This window comes from Wyeomyia smithii, chromosome 2 (assembly GCF_029784165.1).
Source record: "Wyeomyia smithii strain HCP4-BCI-WySm-NY-G18 chromosome 2, ASM2978416v1, whole genome shotgun sequence".
NCBI lineage: Eukaryota > Metazoa > Arthropoda > Insecta > Diptera > Culicidae > Wyeomyia > Wyeomyia smithii.
In genome coordinates this window covers 278,143,355-278,165,543 of record NC_073695.1, presented here as the reverse complement: position 1 = coordinate 278,165,543, position 22,189 = coordinate 278,143,355, and positions in this window count along the sequence as shown.

Genomic DNA, 22,189 nt, shown 5'->3' with positions numbered 1-22,189 from the left:
AAGACGGCTGGTGCAGCATTCGCACAGCTATCGTGGAGACCGCAACGGCGACACTAGGAGTGGAAGCACCGAGTGGCAGAAACGACTGGTATGACGGGGAGTGCGAGGCAGCGGTGAATGAGAAGAACCGGACCTGGGCGATATACCTGGGCAGGTCAACGAGAGAGAACAAGGCCAATTACAAACGGGCACGGAACGACATGACCACGATTCTCAGGCGAAAAAAGCGCCAGCAAGAGGATCGTGAGCATGAGGAGCTGGAGCAGCTATACCGTGCCAGTGAAACGCGAAAATTCTATGAGAAGATAAACCAGTCCCGCAGAGGCTATGTGCCGCAAGCCGACATGTGCAACGACGCGGATGGGAACCTTCTCACGGATGCCAGCGAGGTGGTCGACAGGTGGAAGGAGTACTTCGATGGACACCTGAATGGCGAAACAGCAAACAGAAGCGGAGCAGGAACTGACCTAGGAGCACCAGCAGCGGATGACCGAGTTCCAGCTCCCGATATTCACGAAGTTCTTTGTGAGATCGGGAAGCTGAAAAACAATAAAGCCGCAGGCAAAGACGGACTGTCGAGCGAGCTCTTGAAACATGGAAGAGAGGCGCTGGCTAGAGCGCTGCACTGGGTCATTTCCAGGATTTGGGAGGAGGAAAAACTGCCAGACGAGTGGATGGAGGGAGTTATCTGTCCCATCTACAAGAAGGGCGACAAGCTGGAGTGCCGCAACTACCGCGGCATCTCGCTTATCAATGCCGCCTACAAAATACTCTCACAGATCCTGTTCCATCGTCTATCACCTTTAACCAGGAGGTTCGTGGGCCAGTACCAAGCGGGTTTCATGGGAGCCCGTGCCACCACGGACCAGATCTTCTCAATCCGACAGATCTTACAGAAATGTCGCGAGTACAACGTGCTCACACATCACATCTTCATTGACTTCACGGCGGCCTATGATACAGTCGATCGAGAACAGCTATGGCAGATCATGCACGACAACGGATTTCCGGATAAACTGACTCGATTGATCAGAGCTACCATGGCGCAAGTGATGTGCTACGTGCGTGTTTCGAGGATACTCTCGAGTCCCTTTGAATCGCGCAGAGGGTTGAGACAAGGTGATGGACTTTCCTGTTTGCTGTTCAACATCGCCCTTGAGGGTGTGATCCGGAGGGCGGGCATCGACACGAGGGGCACAATTTTCACAAGGTCTGTTCAGCTTCTGGGCTTCGCGGATGAATTCGACATCATATCACGTAACTTTGCGACGGCAGAGGAAAGCCGAAGCTGGACGGATCGGATTGCGGATAAATGCGTCGAAAACAAAATACATGCGAGCGAGAGGCTCCAAGGAGAACAACATCAGCCTCCCAACTCAAGTCTCTGTGGACGGTGATGAGCTTGAGGTGGTCGATGAGTTCGTGTATCTGGGGTCACTGGTGACCGCCGACAATAACACCAGCAAAGAGATCCAGAGACGCATCCAGGCAGGAAATCGTGCCTACTTTTCACTCCGGAAGACACTTCGATCGAATCGAGTGCGACGACGCACGAAGTTGACGCTGTACAAAACCCTGATAAGACCGGTAGTCCTCTACGGGATCGAGACGACAATGCTTCTCGCGGAGGACCTTAACGCTCTTGGAGTTTTTGAACGGAAGGTGCTACGGCTATCTACGGTGGAGTACAGACGGACGACGGTGAATGGCGACGGCGCATGAACCACGAACTGCACGCGCTGCTTGGAGAGAATCCCATTGCACACCTGGCGAAAGTTAATAGGTTGCGGTGGGCCGGTCATGTCGTAAGTATGCCGGACGGCAATCCTGTAAAATCACTTCTCTTCAGCAACCCTGCCGGCACCAGAAATAGAGGGGCGCAGCGTGCACGAAGGCTCGACCAGATCGAAGGAGACTTGCGGGTGATGAGACGCCTGGGGAACTGGCGAAACACAGCCCAAAACCGAGCAACATGGCGACAAATTCTTGATACAGCACGAGCCACCACGGCTCTCGTCTGATTGGTAAGGTAAGGTAAGGGGGATATCTCAAATTCTTACGAATGTTAACGAAGGGGAAGAGGAGGACTCAAGAGAATCTTACGTAAGATTGAAAATTTTTTAAAAACTAAAAAATTTACAAAACTAAAAAAAAATTAAAATTAGGTAAATTATTTCTCGCTGTGATTCTAACAGCTGAACCTTGACAAAGCAGTGAATTCACCGTCGCTGAATAATTTTGTACTTTACTTCATTTCTACTTGATTTCAAATTTTATTTACTTTAACATGATATTAACTGAATTAACTTGTTTTGTTTTTATCCTCAACGAATACGCTTTATGTAAAACAAATGTTTCATCTTCGAAAATATTTTTTTCCTTGAAGAATAAATCTTACGTAATATTCATGGAGGGGGGGGGGGGGGTAATGCGAAATCTTACTAAGCCTTATTATGGGGGGAGGGGGGTCAAAAATTTCGAAAAAAGTCCTGACATAATTATTGAATGACGCCATATGAACCTGCTTCTGCTCAAACCAATCATTTTGCTATCGGATGGTAAAACTTTGTATTTTTCTCTCTTTTTTTATCCAGAACTAATCCGCCTTAGATAACCGTGGTCCTTTAATAACTAGGTTCACGTCATTAAAATAGAGCAGGAAGATAAGCGGTCCTAAGTGACTTCCCTGCGGTATTCCAGACGAAGCGTCAAAATAGGAGGATTGCAAATCCCTAATAGCAACGGTTAGACGGCGACCGGTAAGTTTGATTCCAAGATTGTCAAGTTTTGCAACGGCTATGCGGTGATTCAGTTTATCGAAGGCATCTGTCAAGTCAGTGTAAATGACATCCGTCTGAGCACGTTTCACCATACTGTCACTGATGTCCGAAGTGAGACAAAGCAAGTTAGTAGCGGTGAAGCGACCGGCTGTGAATCCTTGTTGGTCAGGGCTTATGAAAGCTTTACAATGAGCGAGCAAAGGCTCCATGATGACAAGCTCGAACAGTTTTGCGACAGCACAGAGTGAGGTGATGCCACGATAATTACTCACATCGTGTTTGTTTCCCTTCTTGTGTACTGGAAACATGTACGCCAATTTCCAGCAGGACGGAAAAATACCGAAAGTGACAGATGGCTGGAAGACGTGCAGAAGCGGAGAAACCAGGTTAGCAATCTGCGTTTTTAGAAACTTCGACGAAATCCCGTCGGGACCCGAGTTTAGGGATGATTTGAGTTTGCTGCAGGCTCTGGAAATCATCGTCGCGTCTAAATGAATGGTGTTTAAAGCTTGACCGGGTCGTGGGGTGTTACTGAAGGCACGTTCAACGCGATGATCGCTGTGAACACATTGGCGAATTTCACTGAGAAAAGCTGATAAATGTCTTACGGGGTGTTTGCCTCCTTACCGTTAAATGTCGTAGAGGAGAGTACCTTCATGTCGCTGTTGATTGATGAACCTCCAAAACTGCTTGGGATGAGACTTGAGCTTCCTCTGTAGATCTTGTTGATATCGGAGAAAGCATCGTTTCGCAACACTTTTATATGTGTGATTGATTCTCACGTGATGACGTTTTAGGGACAGTGTGAGGTGCTTAGTGAATTTTTTGGAGGCAGCTCTCTTCACAGATTTTAATTGTCGAAGTTCTTTCGTTAGCCACGGCTGTCGGGCGCAGGATGTTGGCTCTTCTTTGGAACGTATCGGTCGATGGCATAGGCCAATACATTGGAGAGAGTTTGAGCGGCGTCTTCTACATTAACGGAGTCTAAAATAGAGTTCCAGTGGAGTTCGGAGAAAAACTCAGCGATACTCTGGTGGTCGGCATTGCGGAAGTCGTAAGATACGGTGGCGGATGCAGTGTCAAGATCGCGTCTCAATTCGGCGTTCATGGTTACTAATAAAGGTGGGTGGACTATTTTTACTAATGGAGCAGGGGCTTCGCACAAATATGGGGCCGTGTTCTGGGCGCTCACAAAGCAGAGGTTTAAACCTGTTCAAGGCTCAAAGAGGCGTCATCCTCTAATGTTTTAGCTTCAAATTTAGAATTGACAGCCACGAGAACGCCCCAACCAGTAGAATGGCGATTGTCGGCGCTCTCATCGCAACGGAAAACCTCATAGTTATTTCCGAACACCTGACGAGAAAGTGCGTGCGAATCCAGCCAAGTCTTCGTAAGAACTATGATATCATGGCAAAGATCCGAGACGGCAATGCGGAAATCAGCAACAACGCTGTTCATACCGCCGGTATTCTGGTAGTATACGTTGACCTCCTGGTGGCGGCTAAAGAGCAGGCAGCTTGTTGTTCGAATTGTTGATGTGCAGCTTGAAGTGCTGGGAGTGCAGCTAGAATGCGAAGCGGTATCAGGTATCGAATGGGATGAATCATAGTTGTACTTGCCTGCTGAAGCAGGTTGGAAGACCCCCGATCCACATCTGCCGTCAGGACCGAGACGACTGTGATGAACGCTGGCTGCAATAGGCGCGACTGGGACAGAGCTGCATTGCAATATTGGTGGGCTCGATATCAACGCTGTATTTTAAAATAGTATCGGAAAGCAAAATGCGATCGAAACACGCCTGAGTCGAATACTTGCCTGAGATAACAGGCTGGAAGACCCCCTCTGTTTCTTTGAGCTCGGTACCGGGACGACTCTGTTGGCAGGAACTTTGATGAAAAACGGATCAAACGGATCATAGAAGCGAGACAGAGTCAGAGGGGAATTCCATTAAACCTTGTTGCGTGCATCTCGGTATATCCAAGTAAGTCGCTACCTGGACATCGAAGATGATGGATCGGTAACTATGGCATCTACGAGTTGGATGGGTGAATTTAGTGGTTCCTTCGAAGTAATCTCTTGATGGTGCTTATTACGGGAGTCACTTCACGGTGAAATCAGAGTGAAGTGAATAAAGTCCTATTACGGGACTCACGTAAGTGAGAAAAACGTCGCAAAGTGACATCTCCCGCGGAACCTGGGTTATTGTGAGTGTCATATCAGTAAAGTGAAAACGGAAAAAGCGACGATTCGCGTGGAATTATTTCACGACCATTTTGAACGGTGAAATGATTCCACGAAGATGCTATAAGTCTTAAAGTTGATTGATTTGTGATCTAATGGTAAATATTGGATTTATTCTTCAGTAACGAAACGAATCAGAATTTGATCCGTGCATTAAAGCGATCATATTTTCATTTTTTGCCCGATAAAAAAAATGCAAACTAGTTCAGGAAATTTTCGATACCGAAAAAAACATTTTTTTTTTTGATGCCGAATGTTTTACAAAATGCAGAACACGTCAAGATCTGGTGTTTTCTGAAAAAACGGAAAAACACGACTTTCAGGGACTTAGAGATTTTTGAGCTGAGAAACAATCTCATTTCACCTGTCCTATTTGAGTTTATTCGGGTTAAAAAAAGGTTGATTCGACTTTACTGCAGCAGTTCCAACTCCATCCCCATGTCTGTCACCAGTCACCAGGAATAGAATTTTGTTCTCCTCCAACCGCACAGCTGCAATATGCACCACACAACAGCGTACTGTACTGAGAGTGTGCTGTATCTTTTACTATCTGCTTCTATCCGAATCGAAAAGAAGATATCGCTTGACGTTCCAAACCGCAACATGACACGAGTTATAATGTTACGTGTGTGAGAGCTCCATCGGTCCTCTTCAGACTTTAATGGGAATGTCGATAAGTCGGTATCATCTTCCTAATAAGCATCCTCTTTTTGGTTTTAAGGTTACAATAAGGAGAATAATAAATTAAACTCAATAATCTTACAGTAACATTACCTTCATTTGAAACTAGGTAGCAAACGAATATTGTGGTTCAAAAATTCTTATTCATGGTGAAAAATATTGAGAATTTCGTGGTCAATCGATTTTCGTGTGATTTTTCACAGCAGCAACTTCACTGTTTCTTCTAAAACAAAAATTGAACAGCCTTCAATTGATATTGAGATTGGAACTAAAGTGCGAACAACTTTTTTCAATTTTTTTTTTTAAACCTTACACGCCATGTGACAAACAATTACAAATATACAAAGAATTCAAGAATAAATTGCATCACGGAAAAAATGCTGTTTAAAATTGCCTAGTTGACTGATCAAATTTGCAGAAAATATAAATACTTTACTAAGTCTTTGGCATATTTAATTCATTCAACTTCAACGCCGTAACCGTACACTCGCACCTTACGCTTAACTACACTCATTAGGTTTTGTACGAGATCTGGCAGCAGTTTTTTTCTGTACGGAAACCCTCTTTTTCTTCATGTTTTCCTCAGATTGACCCTGCTTAGGATACTTTCGTAGTGCCTGCATCAAAATAGCCCAGTATTTTTCGATAGGCCTTAGTTCCGGTGCGTTGGGGGAACTCATGTCCTTAGGTTCGAAAGTGACCCAGGACATAATTTAAATAGTGAATCGACGCTAGATTTGGCCAGAAGATTGTGGATGCTTCTGTAGTCTCTCCTTGAGGTAGATCTCCCCGTTTACAGTTCCGGTAGTCACGAAAGGCGCACTCCTTTTATCACATAAGCAGATTGCTTACTTCCTTACATCTTTCGAAACATCAAACTTTGGCTGGGCAGTGAAGAACAGAAGCTACCGGAAGTGCTTCTTGACGTCATTTTCATCATCCACGATGAGACAATGATGGTTCGTCAGCAACTAGGTGTACAGCTTCCGGGCCCGTAACTTTCCCACCGCATTTTGTCGTCCATCACGATTTGGAGCCTTCTGCACTTTGTACGTATGCAGTCCCTCCCGGTCCTTGGCTCTCTAAACGAAAGACTTGGACAGATTCAACTTTTAGGCCATATCCCTCACTGAAGCATTGGGATTCCGCGTAAACGCTTTCACAACACGCTTGTGATCCTGATCAATAATAGAACATCTAATTTGACCGCATTTCTCCTTCAGCCCGATGTTCAGAGTTTCGTAGTAAGGTTTAATCAATGTTTTCCGATTTTCCGATGAGAGCGTTGACGATATTCCAGCTGCTTGCGCAAAATCAATTCTCGACGTTACTTAACGGGTAACGGCTTTTCCTACAATTTTGGAAAAACTGACAATAACAAAAATACAATGTAAACAATACACTCAAAACTACTTCTACCCAAATTTTCAAGGCAAAAAACCCAATGGGTAATTTTCCACAGAGTTTTCCCGCGATGCAATTTGATGTGGTGATACCCTTTACAAACAAACAAAGAGGGTGCCTATGGGAACCCCTCTTCCACCTTTTCCATGCGAGCTTTATGGGGCAAACCTGGAAAATAAATTGAAAGATTTTTCACCAGATCGACCATATGGAGATATGTGATTGACTTTTTTGTACCTATTTTAAAACATGAGACCTTATATTTTTTTCGAAAATTCAAAATGATATTTACAAAAATATTCGCATTACTTTGGAAATTCTTTGTTTCAGAAAACAAACGTATACAAAACTGATAACACCTAGTATTTCAATTTAAAAAGCTAGTAAATTTCAAGCATTTGACGTTTTATATATTCTCTTTTTCAATTCTCTTTCAGTCTCTTTTGTTTCTTTTTGGAGGAACAATGATATTTATTGTAAAAATATATTCGAGGATATGACGTATTCACTTATACAGACAGCTTTTGCGTTTTCTTTTTTCGTATACCCCGAGATTTCAATTGCAAATATCTCGAAAAACGGTTAGATTTAACGCAAAGGGGACAAAGTTACGTCCTAAAAGTTTATATAATCACATGTTCTCTTATGTAGTTAGGGTAGATCGCCACTTGGTCTTAGTCGCCAATTTTCGTCTTATACAACAGAAAATATAGAGAATAATTAAGTTTTCAAGTTCTCCAATTCATACAGGCAATAATTTCGATACTAAAGTTTGTAAGCTACAATGCGTAATCGGTAGAAATCTTCAAGGTCTAATTTAAAACTCGTTTTTGAGTAAGTTTATGAGACACCACAGTAACAACCAGTTTTCCTACCTTCTTTCGTACGACGAAGAAAATCTTTAAACTCACCTTAGTGCTAAACTTATTTTTTCCGATTTGCAAATGCGAATTATTTCCTCGAAACAGTACTTACAGTACTTACGTGACTTAAATTATTGTATATAACTAACAAAATCTTTGTAATCGATGTTGCAAAATTGCTTCTATTTGCTACTGAAATTTTCTTCGATCAAAACAACTGTGTCGGTAATCGTGGTGCCAGATTGGTAATTGGTAAAATTAGTATCTTTAACTGTTAAATTTTTCGCACGTTTTGTTTTAAAATCATTGCCAAAATATAACTATTTTGACATAACTTTTGAATTATAAATCAAGCGCTTGTACTTTGTTAAAAAAAACCTTTAAAACGTGTAATATTTGACATAATAATTTGAAATTAAAAATAACTTCAAATATTAAACTTATAAAATTTGGCAACACTTTCTCGTATACGTACACATATTTGTTGTGTGAGTAAAGCCTAGTGACGTCTCAATCTAAAAGGGTCTGATCAGCCCAGAAAAAGTCATATATAAACAGGCCTGGCAGAAAAGCGCGTAGTCGTCTTTTTCTGTGGTGTCCAAAAATAAATACAAAAACGCTTATTGCTCCACTGCATTGTTTTGAATTGTACTTGTTATTCAAGAAAAGAGTTTTTTCTTATTACATTATTTGTATATAGTACTCTTTTTCATAGTTTAAAATTTTATTCATACACCGTTACAATCCTAAAGTATGTTCTGCCACACCGTCTCCTTTGCACATAGAACTTATCTGTCATTCGGTCGGTTGTTAGTCTCGTTGCAGGGAGTTTATTGCTAACATTTTTGTTTGCTTTGTAGCTCATATTTTTATTCGTGGTAAAACTAAGAAAAGTGTGCTGAACTGTAGCAATCTATTCGCTGAAGATTTGATGAGTTTATCATGGTAAGGAATTGCATTTTATCAATTTAACCAGGTAAACAATACAACCTTTATAGTGTACCAACGTAGATCTGATGAAGGTATATCGACAACACGTAACACGAAATGCGAAATGAAAAACTTCAGCCGTCATCGCCGGTTCGGCGGGATGTCCCACTGGACTTATCGTTACAACGCCCAGGTTCGTAAAATAGTGTTTCTTTTGTCTGTTTGAGATTGACAATTTAAATTTCCCACACAATCCTATCTAACAGGTTCACTGAGTCATCCCATTAACACTTCGGTACATCGCCTGGGACTGAGTTAGAAAAACCGAAATTGTCTTCGATTACTCACGAAGCATCGAGTACGCTGGATATCGTTTTTAATGAGCAAACCGTTGCCAACACAGCCACTGAAAGTATCACTGGCTCGGAAATCAAAAGTACGCGATTTCAAAAATGGTCTAGCAAGAAGAAATTGTTTTTATCCCAAGTTATTTTTTTTCATAGCAAACCAATTATATAGCAGCGAAATTTTGTCGTAAGCTAGGAGTTGATGTTAACATCCATGTTATGGTAAGTTGGTAAGATGGTAAGTTTGATGACTCTTTCGAAAATTTAAACAAAAGTGCTTTGTTCTAGTTTCATTTTTTTTATCCACAGACGATATGCCGAGATGTGGCAATACTACGGCAGAGGCACTCAAGAATTTCTTACAATTTCCTAAACCTCCATCACGCTCAACAGTTCACCGTAACTACAAACGGAAAACCTTTGCTGTTTTGACAGCCGTGAAACGACTGGGCGAATTAGAATTAGCTACAAATATAAAAAAAGAATCAGCGAGGCAACGGATTGGAAAAACAGAGATGCGAAACAGGAAAAAAATGCAGATTGAAGAACAGAAAACAAGACGACAACTCGCACTATAGAAAAAGACAGCTAGAGAGGAAACCAAACGTCTGAAGGAGAAGGCAAAAAAAAAATAAATTAGAAGAGAAGAAAAAACATGCAAACAGCGAAATAAAACCTTGAGCGAAATACAAAATGACATAAATGTGAGAGAAGCACTCGAAGAAGCAATAATTATAACACAGCAGCTTATCAAGTAGTTCTGGTGAGTTCCACTCACTCTAACTTACCAATGTTAATATCAACCAAATAATCCAATTCATAAAAAATTTCAAACAAGTTGTGTTGTGTTTTGATTTAATTTCTTTCTGAAATACATTGTCAATATTTTTTCGATTTAAAATACTCTCAATATTACTGTTAGTATTTTTTTACAAATAATTGTTCTTGTTGCTTTGAAGGACCATGCAAAAGCAATCCGTGCTACTCCTAAAATAAAATGAGAAGTTATGCTTTTTGTACGTTTACATAAAATAACTTGTTAGCAAAAATGTACGTAAAGGAAAATCGCGTAAAATGAGAAGTTCATGCTTTTAAACCCTTTTAATCAGATAAGGTATATTTCCTTGTTGTGAGTTGTCAAATTAAAGTAGATATGACTACACACTGTGTCGATCGGATTTTCAAATATGACTATATTTTGGCGAGTAGTCACATTACAAAATTCAGAAACCGTGAAGAAATTTCCATCTTAAATTACCGGTTTCTTACATTAATGTTGAATGTGATACACAAAACTATAGCCCAATTTAAAATACATAAAATATCGGTTTATGTTTTGTTCAAGTTCGGCTGTAGTTTGAAAGGACATGAATAATCAGTTTGACCCTTTGAAAAAAAGTTTCTCGCTTGAAAAAAACACGTGCAGACGGAAATTGTCATTCCATGTCACACTAATACAAATATGCTTATTCCATAAACATTGATGCGATTTTCGATGTGAACGAAGAAAATCTCCGTAGAACGAAATTAAAATTGTTACGACGAAAATGGAAGAAAAAGGAATTGAAGTTATTCTGAGAAAATACGGACATTATTGAATTTTTAATCGAATCAAATTGTATTGATCGAAATGCAGGTTAATTTGGGAGAAATTCCAATTAAGACAGTCCATTTGTTCGTGACAATGAGACCACAATAAAGACATATTGAGCAGTATGTCCTTAGTACGACGTAAATTAGATCCATAACCATATTTGTTTTGTTCAAAAATTGCTTTCGTTCAAAATTTTACCCTTAGGCCATCTGCCCCACCTCTAGACCATGAGGGAATTCAGCCAATTTTTTTATATGTTGCTTATTGAACCCAAAGGAGGACTATTTGTCTGGAAAAAAACGAGTCACGTCAACATTTTTGAAAAAATGCCCTACCCTAGACGTAGAGTAATTACTAGCCACGTTCGTCGCTTCTACATTTGCTCACGGGAAATCTTCACTTAGGTCTCTGAAACGTTTACGCACTTCCGACTTGGCTAGGAGCACTAACATTCATCGAAGCTTTCCTGTAAGTAAATGACTAAATTCTCTGCGGCTCCAAAATTCTTAGGAATGTTGAAAAAGCTATAAACTTTCATATTTTTCCGATTCGAACTATTAGGCAACACTTCAGTGGACCTGTGTAACATTAATTTTGTTTAATGCCCTTAGAAATTAGATGACGCAAAAAATTTGGACAGTATTAAACAAAAACCCTCTACTCTCCCTAATAAAGATTTCGGCAATGTCCTCGTTGGTATTGAAATTGTTAGTTAAAAATTGCCCGTCAAGTTATGGATTGTATGAGTTAACCTTCTAGTGCCCAAATTAATTTTTAGACGGACTTCCAAACAATCACTTTGAATTTTTATAAACATTTTTTAGGTATTGATTGAAGCTTTTTAGAGGTGTAACTGAAGACCGTCTAAAGGCGACACTGGGCACTAGAGGGTTAAGGATGATTTTACTGGTGAATATTTATTTCTTGAGCCATTTTGTATGCGTTTCTATACTTCTTCTGCTCTGTTCTCATTATGATATTTTCCTGTGTTTGCGGGTTTTGACCATCGTGTGTTTTTTTCTGTCGGATTTAAATGGACTTCAGCTAGCTTTTTCAGTTATATTGTAGCTTATGTAATGTCACTATTTTTTCATTTCAGCTGATGCAAATACGTGGGAGTAATTTTTAGGCTAAATTTAGCAAGTACCAAATGGATTTAGTGATGATATTTATCTTCTGCATTGTACTCTTCAGCAACCCAGATTAATCCCATAGTGCCCAAGCCCGCCTTTGAATGGGCTACAGTAAAATCACTATGAGTCTTTTATAAATACCCAAAAAACATTTATAAAGATTTATAGTAATTTTACCGAAACCCGTCTTAAGAAAGACTTGGGCACTAGAGGGTCAAGAATCGATCGATGCTGGTCGATCAACTAACTTTGTTTTCGTATACTATATACAATTGGCACTGTACCTAATTTCGATGATGTCCCGATCAGAAGAGCATAACTAACGCGAGATACAAATAACATATTTTAATACAATTTTGTTTTTTTTTTCCATATAATTTTGATTACAAAATTGAATCTGAATGAGTTATAATAACAAAACGTGTAATGAAGTAGTTCTGAAACAAGTCTGACTAACTTTTCGTTTTTATCAAAACCTGTTGTTTCTAACAATGTTTGTTTTTATATTATTCTATATACTATCTTATTTTGTTAGAAAGCTGATATATTAGTAACAAATTTTGATATGTGTTTGATACTAGTAGAATCATTTCTGTTATAATTTCTGTTATTTTAACACCTAACAGGACCAAATTGAAAACACAGCCTGTAAGGTTTTTCCCGTAACAAACTAACAGCTTCTGTTACAATTTTGTTTTTTCTTTCTGATCGGGGATGCCATACAGAAAATCTTCCATCTTTTGCAGGCACGTCTACTGCAGATTATGATCAAATATTTCAAGGAAGTAATCACTAGAAATCGATCAATTAGAAGCGTGATTTTAGGTAAACTTTGATACAAAACGAAATGATAAAAACACATCTTTCCCGTAATGAGTGTCAACTCGAACTGGAGGTTTTAAAAGTTATAAAAAGTGTACACTTTGTAATTTAAATTCTTATCAGTTCAAAAAAAAACATTGTGAAAATTTTAATTATATGCAGAAGTTGGTGCAAACTTACAATCCAAAACAAGCGAATTTTAACATTTAAATTATAACATAATCAAAACATATTGTTAAGTTCAGTGATACTACGAGCATTTTGGCAACATTGCCAAGCCCAAGAGTAAGCTTTTCTACTCAGCTAAGTTAACAGTCGTTAACTTTTTTTCCCTTATTTATGACACTAGGGACAATAAATACGGCAGCCTGGTAGTGCATCATGCTAAGCTTTATCCAGCCTCAGCGGTTCGCTTGAGCAAGTTCGCAGCCTGTGTTGTGGGAAGTTATCCTGTGTGTTTTTGCGCAGAAAGTGGCCACAAAAACCTTGCCGGTGTTTACATCTGTCGCCGTCATGCCGCCCGTCGTCGGTAGAAGTTGTGCTTGTTATTTCTGCTGGCATCCGACCGCCAGTCTTGGTGATAATGGTTTTGCCCATATCGAATTCTGAACGGCAACAATAACCTCGATGCGTGCGTTGCGCACAGAAAGCCGTATATGGAGAAATAGTTCTGCTCGGTTGACCGGGAGGCTGAAAATACGGTTGCACAATTCACCTTCTGGTGAGGTGTGATGAACAAGCAACGCTGACAAGTTTTTATGGGCTAGTAAAAAAACTGGCTGATTGCTGACATCCCGGTAGAAGGCCGTTCAAAAACATGGACGGTAACAAGTGTTACTGACAAGTTGGACAAGAACAATGGCCGAGCGCAAATTACGGTTGGGCCAACCCAACAATATTGAAGGCTAGCGAGGTGACCTTTTCGGAAACCCATCAGAATCGATTTGTTAAATAACATCAAAAGAACTACTCTCTATTAAACACACTTTTCGTCGATAATAACGACCCTTCTCATATGAAGTACGCACTAGACACATCCAAAAGCAGAGATAATTGTCTTCTATTCGCAAACCTGAATCCGGATGACCACTCGATTGCAGCATAGCTAAAACAAACAGAAAAGGATTAGTTTCGTGTTAGCACTGACGGTGTGGGCTGTAGGAATGAGGGGGGCGAACGGAGAAGGGATTTTAATTTCCACTTCAAGCCCACTTCTGGTGGTTTTGCTTTACCCCTTTACTCCACTATTGGCCCAGCACACAATTGCCCGAAGGGACGGTAACCAAATCCTGGCGCATAGTTAGACGAAGAAAACTCGTTCTTGCGAGGCAGGAAACATTTTCGGTTGACAAATTGCAGACATACGTCCGAGGGCGGGACGGGAGTCATCAACAGTTCCTGCCATATTTGAAAAGTTCCCAAACGGGTAAATCGAGTTGTGCCAAAGTTGCATTCTGTCAAAGTTGACTTATTTGCCGCTTGCTTCCGGATTTGAAAGGACACTTAGAGGTGCAGTCAGTCGATTCCGAGAATGGTGTGCGAAAGTTTTCCATGTCATCGTTTGTCTCGTCGCAAAACCACTGTGCGGAAGTAACGGAAGTGAGGTGAGAATAACTTTCATCACTCCAAGTGTTTAATTGAGTTTAGTACGAAACACTAACTTGGTTGTTAACACCATGTACTTTGATGTTAAGCAGCTTCGCCATTTGACGTGGGTGCGGGCGAAGGGGAGAAAGCTATTGCGAAAGGGCATCCATGGAAAATGACAGCTTTCTGCAAACTGCAGCTAAGAGGAAAGTTGCTCAAAGTTTTTCCGTTCTCTCCTGCAATCTATCATTTGTACTCAGGATAATGAAATCACTTTCTGGATAGCAGTATAGCAAAGGATAAAGTTACAACACCGAATGGAGGGTATTAAAAATTCAGTAAGAATTCTTTCCATTTGATGGAACCATGTTACATGATGTAGTTGTTTGTTAGAACTGCAGCAGCAGCGTGTCTTCCATCAGCGTCATCCAGAGGTCGGGAAGTACATCAACGCTAACTGGCGAGGGTTGATGGAATGAAAAGCAACCGACCAGATGCTGTGAATGATTAAACGTGTTCGGATTCTTTTCACGGTTCGAAGTACGCCGTTGATTCCGCCGACAGTGACGCTTGCAGAAGATTGCCCCTGCTGGTTATGCAATTTGCAGTTCGTTTTTAGCGGTTCGTGGTTACAGTAATGGAAAGATGATCTGTGACATAGTACGACGAGGGGTGGACTGATCGACCAACTGGAGATGTATTTTTTTCTGAAATTTCCACTAAGAGGTATAATGTTTTACATCAATGATTGAATGTGTTGAGTGGCTGATTTTCCTGATTGAATCGAAGCATGCAAACGATGAAACAACTTGTCGTAGAATCTATAATGAATTTGTCGTTGAAAATTGTAAGGAAAGGGGCATTCTTTGTTGCGGTAATCTATGCTCTTTATAGTCAGCTTCAATAACATATTAATAGGAATTCTATAACTGAAAATTTAGCTCTGTCAAACAAAATTGGCGTACAAGTGAAATTTCAGCGTGCGAAAATAAATAGTTTTTATATGAATGTAGAAAAGGCTTACTTATTTTTAAACTTAGCTTATATATTTTGATATATGCACAATACTAAAGTGAATAACTTGTCAAAATAAACAAAAAAATCAATGTAACTATTGAGGTGATATCTCTAGTAATTTCATATTGGCTTTCACCGGTAAATTCGGCAAGTATGCTTTTAATCTGGCAAGATATTTGAGGCTGCGGACAAAATACGAAATTTTTCTGACAAAAAGACCATGGATTCCCCAGTAACAAAACAGGTTTTATCATAGGTTTGGGGCGCTGTTTAGGCTATGTTAAGCACTATAAAACTATTATAAAGCTAATATTGTTACTAGGGTACTAAAATGTACATTCAAGAGTGCTTTAAAAATGTTCAATTCTGTGTATTGAAGCCTGAAATAAACCTGTAAAGTTTCTAGGGTTGCCACCTGACATAGATATCTTACCCGGATATTTCCAAAGTAGAAATTCAGAAAATGATAAAGATTGCCGTAAATTCCACAGCTTTAAGATCTTCTTACGTGAAATTCTCAAGATTAATGCAGAAAAATCTTAAAATACTTCGTTGAATTTCTGAGTTTTTTTCGGCCATTAGGTGCGTAGGTGCGTTTCTAAGAAACAAATTTCCCAAATTTATGATTTATGGCGTTTCCAGAGCGAGTTGAATATAATTTTGCTGGCTCGGAGAAATTTTGCTTTTACCCAGAATTACCTCCCAGGCCCGATGAAACTTCGCGTTCACCCAGAGACCCGCAGATCACCTCCCAAATTCGGAGACTTCGTGCGAAATTGAGATCTGTGATCTGCGTGCAGTTTTTGGTACTCAAGTTCACGCTCACACCGACTATATGAAATAAAATTCATGATAATGAGAATTCTTTAAGACCTTGATAGATTTTTGTTGAAACCATCTCCGAGAAATCATTGCTCGCATTGTTTACAGCTTAGACCTCGAATTAACTTTTTTTGGTCTGTCAAATGCAAAAACAATCGAACCGTAGGGCTGATAATCTAAGAGTTTAAATCTTTTTAATCAAAAAAAGGCTCTCGATAGTCAGATATTTTCGTAACGGAAAAAGAGCCAGCCATAATAAATTTCTTATATATAAATCTTATAAATCTTAATCAATTATTGATATTGATTGACAGGCTTCCTGCGGATGACAACATCAGGGAATTGTGAATCAAATCTATTATAATATTCACGAAACAACAAGCAGAAATGGTAATTCAAAAAATAGTAGAAGGGTGGTATTCAAGACACGACCGCATGACGTTGACTACCGTATTCTTATATTCCCTTAAAACAAATAGTAGAGGGAATTGCAACGCTTCTATTACAAAACTTCGAGTCACCAAAAGGTACCAGTTGCCGATTATTCCTGTTTACTGGTTAGTCCGTCAAGAATTCCAGACATTTCAGTATTTTTCAGTAGCCATGTACTACTAACAGTCACCGGCATTACGGGTGAAATCGGCCCGAGATGACCGGTACTATTTTGTCTTTCCTCCTTCCAGTTGCTAACACCTAGCGTCCGCATGTAACCGGTACGGTTTAGTAATGAAACTGATGGGGTTTGATTGATTGATTTCTTTTGAAGGGACTTTAACCCCAAACGGTCATTCGTCCCTCTGCTTTGCTTGAGGAGAAACGGTCTTTTATTTAGCCCAAAGACATACGCTGGATGATGGTGGCTTCTCAAACCTGGCGGTGCCGGTGGCGGTGCCACACGCAGTGATGCCACATTTTCATCTGTATTTTGGAGCTCAGAAAATCTTATCACCTTGGTAAAATTTGAAAAAATCTGTTAAATAAAATCTGCATATATACTGGACATATCCTTATCGAAAAGAAATGCAATATAGCTTGTTTAACATTTTTTCCGCGAATTCATTCATGCACACGTTTATGCGTAGCATATGAATATAATAAAACCTCCGACACGTTCCACCGCATTTGAGTTAATTTATATTTTTCAACTATATAAAGAAGTTTAATTTACGACCCCATGAAAACCAAAAAAATCTGTATAAATCTGTATTATTTCCAGAAAATCTGTAATCTGTATATGCAGATATCTGTATGAAAAATACGCAAAAAATCTTTATAAATGCAGATAACTCTGTATACGTGGAATCACTGGCCACACGCGCTATAAACATGCACACACGCGCTACAGACATGCATACACGTCATAAACATACACACACGCTATATAGCAAGCCACACACCTTATATATTAGGGACACACGCTACAGATATTCACACACGTTATGTGCACACACCCTATATAATACATACGCTGGATGATGGTGGCATCTCAAACCACCTGGCGGTGCGAGTCTCTTTCAGTTGTATTCACCCAACGATATCTGAATCGGATTACCGCTGGTGGGGTCCAACTCAGATCGAAGGGAAGCCGAACTGAAAGAGGTAAGAACTGCAGCCAACCACTACAAGCGCCGCTTTCCCCCGCTGCTGATCTACTTCGCCTACTGCCATCGGTATTGATGTCCGCTGCTGCTGCCTGCTGCTAGTAAACTTGACTGATGGGGTGAAATGTTCGAACGGTACCTTTATACCAAGGCTTCGTCAGTTAGTTAGAAAGAAGGAGGGGCTAAGTAGCTAATGAAATGACAAGGAACGTAAATAAGCATCGGAAACAGAAAGTGACAACAACAAGAACAACAAAGTCAGATCGATTGTATCCGTTAGTGTCGACTGTGCTCGGGAAGAGAGGTAGTGATTGGCTGCGCGGTATGATTTAGACAATCGATATTAATTACCAATTTTTCAATAGTGTATCTCAAACAATAATTTGTTTTTTATACATAAATTAAACCGTAAAAGAATTTCTGATCGATTGATGCCAAAACCTCGAAAACCTGATTATAAATGACTGAAAAATAAGCGCTCAAAACCTGACCACTTTTCCCTGGTTGAATTACTAGATTTTCAAATTCAGGTGCCTAACTTCGCTATAGAATTTGAATTTAAAAATTGAAGAAAGAACCGTAGTTGAAACTTTTAACTTGGTGCTGAAACAGGAACAGCTTAATACTAACAAGTGAGAGCTATTTGGAGTTTTCGAAACTATTTATTATATTCTACTCTTAACTCTATGATATTCCTCTTCAAGAGGCTTATGCGATTTTCCCTGGTATGGTAAAACCGCATGCAGGAATGCAGAGACCAAAAACACTTTGAAACAAAAATATACACGGCTAAAGAAGCGAGTGAAATCTTTGAGTGAAATCTATTTTCTTGCTACGTATCATTCAAAGGTATAATATTGAATTGTTTTGAATAATGTTTTAACAATTTTCATGGCTTGTTGTGAAGTCTTTTGCTGTAACTCTACGTTACTACTCGCCAAAAGGTTACGTATTTGTTCGTTAGTCATTCGGCAACCATTTGACTCACCCAATAAATATTTATCGATGGTATCTGTCAATCGATTGAGAACCAGGTATTACGTTAGAGTCAATTGCTGTGCTTGAAATATTAGCTGCGGAAGGAATGGCTGAAGGTGAATATTAGTGAATCTTATGACGGACGAGTTACCGATGGTGAAAGACGCGATCCTGGTTATGGTCACTGGAATCAAGAAAAAATTCGAAATTCATGTTAGATATATTTTCACGGTTTCACTATACACTCAACAAAAGATTGAAGAAGTTGTTTATAAGATACGACCGTAGAGTTAACGTAGAATACGACAGCCTGTCTTAAGTCAATGTGTTTCTTGCAATAGGTTTGGGAATACACTCAAATCAAATGGTTAGGATTAATCAATTTAATGGTCTCTCTGCTCCAGATGACGTTTACCTCTACAGATGGCACCGATAACGACAATGAACAACAGCAGAAGCTATGTGCAGCTATGCAGTTTCACTTGCTGCCGTATCAAGAACAAGAATGAAATTGAATTGTTTAGAGGCTGTCTTTTGTATAGAGTTACATTGAGATAGCTTAATTTAGGCATTTTTATTGCATTCCCGGTTAACTAGGTTTAATACGAACAATTTCCTGCAGTTTGCAGTAGCGTAGATAATTTAACAATCGATTGCTGCAAATAGTAGGACTTGAGCGATGAATTATGTGATTTAGGCTCACTGGCTCAAACATTCTTCAAATAAAAGAGGTTAATAATGTTTTCAATGCCGTTTATTGACAACTGAATATTGTTTTTCAACGAGGCAAACTTTTGAATTAGTTCTGAATGATATACTGTAATATTTAAAATCAACATGAGGTGATTTATTTGCCACTATGTACGATAATTTTTATCACTATACTGCTAGCCACGCACGCTATATAGCTAGCCACGCACACTGTAGATATGCATACACACGCTATATAGCCTGCCACACACGCTTACCACAAAAGATCAAAATAATCGTCGCAGTGGTCCAAATCTTTCAAAAAAGACACACACGCTATAGACCTGCACGCGCTATAGAGCTAGCCACGCGCGCTATGGAAAGGTCTAGGATCACAAAGCAAATTGGCTAAGGATTTTTTCAATTGCATCGATGAACCACTCCACGTAACCAATGATGGTGATCGGCGATAAAATCGGCGATAAAGATTCGATTTTTTTCAGCGTGTGAGTCAACGTCGTCTCTCAGTCGGTTATAACATTTATCGTACGATATGCCAGTCCGAGTGAACCAATTCGGAGATTCGCTGAGATAATTCATTCTCTCTCAGAGATAGAATTCTCAATAGCTCTTCAAACCGATGGATTCTTCGCTGATAGAATCCAAGTGTCGAAACAAAAGAGTAGAATCGCGAGACGATAATTATCGGAAAGAAGAAGCGATTGCGATCGCTTGAACAATTATCCCCCTTTTTTCTGAGTCGCAAGTGTTGACAGTAAAAAAGGTTTTTCATCGTTTAACAACTCGGCCGAATAGGCCGAATAAGCCGAATAGTGGCCAATGATTATCCGAAAATAATATGAAAGTATAGGGCAAAGTTTTATGAAAAGGGGTTAATGAAAATTGAAGATGTAACTTGGGCTCAGAAAGGAATATATCTCATTAAAACGGAACACGAACCGCAATCTCCACACAATAGTTCATGTCTTGTCCGGATGAGGTATATTTTTTCTGAGCCAAAGTCACATCCTCAATTCTCGTTCATTTCTCGCATTTTATACATTTGAATGCACTGCTTGCTTTGCAAAAACACTTAAAATGTAGTTGTAACACAAACTTTAAAATTGTGTTAACCATAATCCTTAAAAACATTTTTTTTAAACGCCAACTCAAATAAGAACAAAAGTAGGTGCGCCACGGATTAGCGTGCCTCATTCCATAGGCGCAAAATTAATTATTTCTTGTGCAATAGTTCGGACATTTTTCAATCATTTTCGTACATGAACAGTTGAAAAGCGAAAGAAACAATTTAAACTTCTAACAATGACCATTTGGTTATTTTGTTATCATACGATCAACGTTGTGTTCAGCCGAATATACGGCCGAATATTCGTCTCACCGAATAATGGAAAAAAGGTTATTCGGTATTCGGCCGAAGTGCATAACGTACAAAACGTGACTGAACTGCCTCAATCCTTGATGTCCAGACATCAGTATACGGACTCCATACCACAGCAGCATACTCCAACACAGATCTGACCAGCGAGTAGTAAAGCGCACGAATCAAATAAGCGTCTGTAAATTCTTTGGAGATCCTGATTATAAACCCTAGATTTCGATTAGCTTTTGCTATCACAGCGGAATAGTGCTCCCTAAAGGTCCCTAAAGGTCCCTAAAGGGCGTCGTATAAAGATGCACTCCAAGGTCTTTGATCACATACACTCTCTCTACCTGTATGCCTCCAATGTTGTACTTCTAGCTAATCATATTTTTTCTACGAGTAAATGAGATTACAAAACATTTGTTCGTACTGATGATCAGCTCGGTAATTCTACACCATCCAGTGAAAATGTCAACATGTTTTGAAACTCTCTACAGTCGTCGATCGATTTAACGATGAGATAGATTTTCAAATCCTCTGCATACAGGAGTCGACACCCTCACGGAAGTATCGTGCACACGTCGTTGAAAAATGAAGAGAAAAGCAGCGGGCCAAGGTTGCTGCCCTGTGGAACACCAGAGAGATTTGTAAAATAGCTCGACTGAGCGACTCCAATCTTCACAGACAATCGGTGATCTATCAAGTATGATTTAACCCAGTTAACGAGATTAGGTGCAGCTCCCATCTGTTGAATCTTTGCAAGAAGCAAATTGTGATCAACGCGATCGAATGCAGTCTTCAAATCTGTGAATATGGTGTCTATTTGGGCTTCTTTCTCCATATTTTTTAAGCAGAATGACCTCTAAGTTCCATATTCAAAAATATCATATTGAAGACCTTTGCGAGCTAACAGAATCAGGATTGAGCAAATACGGTGAGCAAGCTAGTGAAACTGTTCATTTTGATTTCAACACAACCTGGAATCGAGTGAAGGCTCCCGGAACATCAGATAACTATGAGCAACAACTCCTTCGAGCCGTAATTTTGTATAATAGCGGACATCTCTAAATTTTTGCTTTTTGACATATTTTTTATTTGTAATTAGTTAAGCATTAGATAAGCTGAATCATTTGATAAAAATAATCTGCAGCCAAGAAACTTTTTTTTCGTCTTGTTTTTAAAATTTCGGGAAATCCCAGACATGATTTAACTCTAGATTTAACCCATAATAGCCCGGAAACGTGTTTTTCATATCCTTTTCACTAGCATTTCAATTAAAAATAAGTTAAAAAATTGTTCTAGACCCGCCGATAGCACA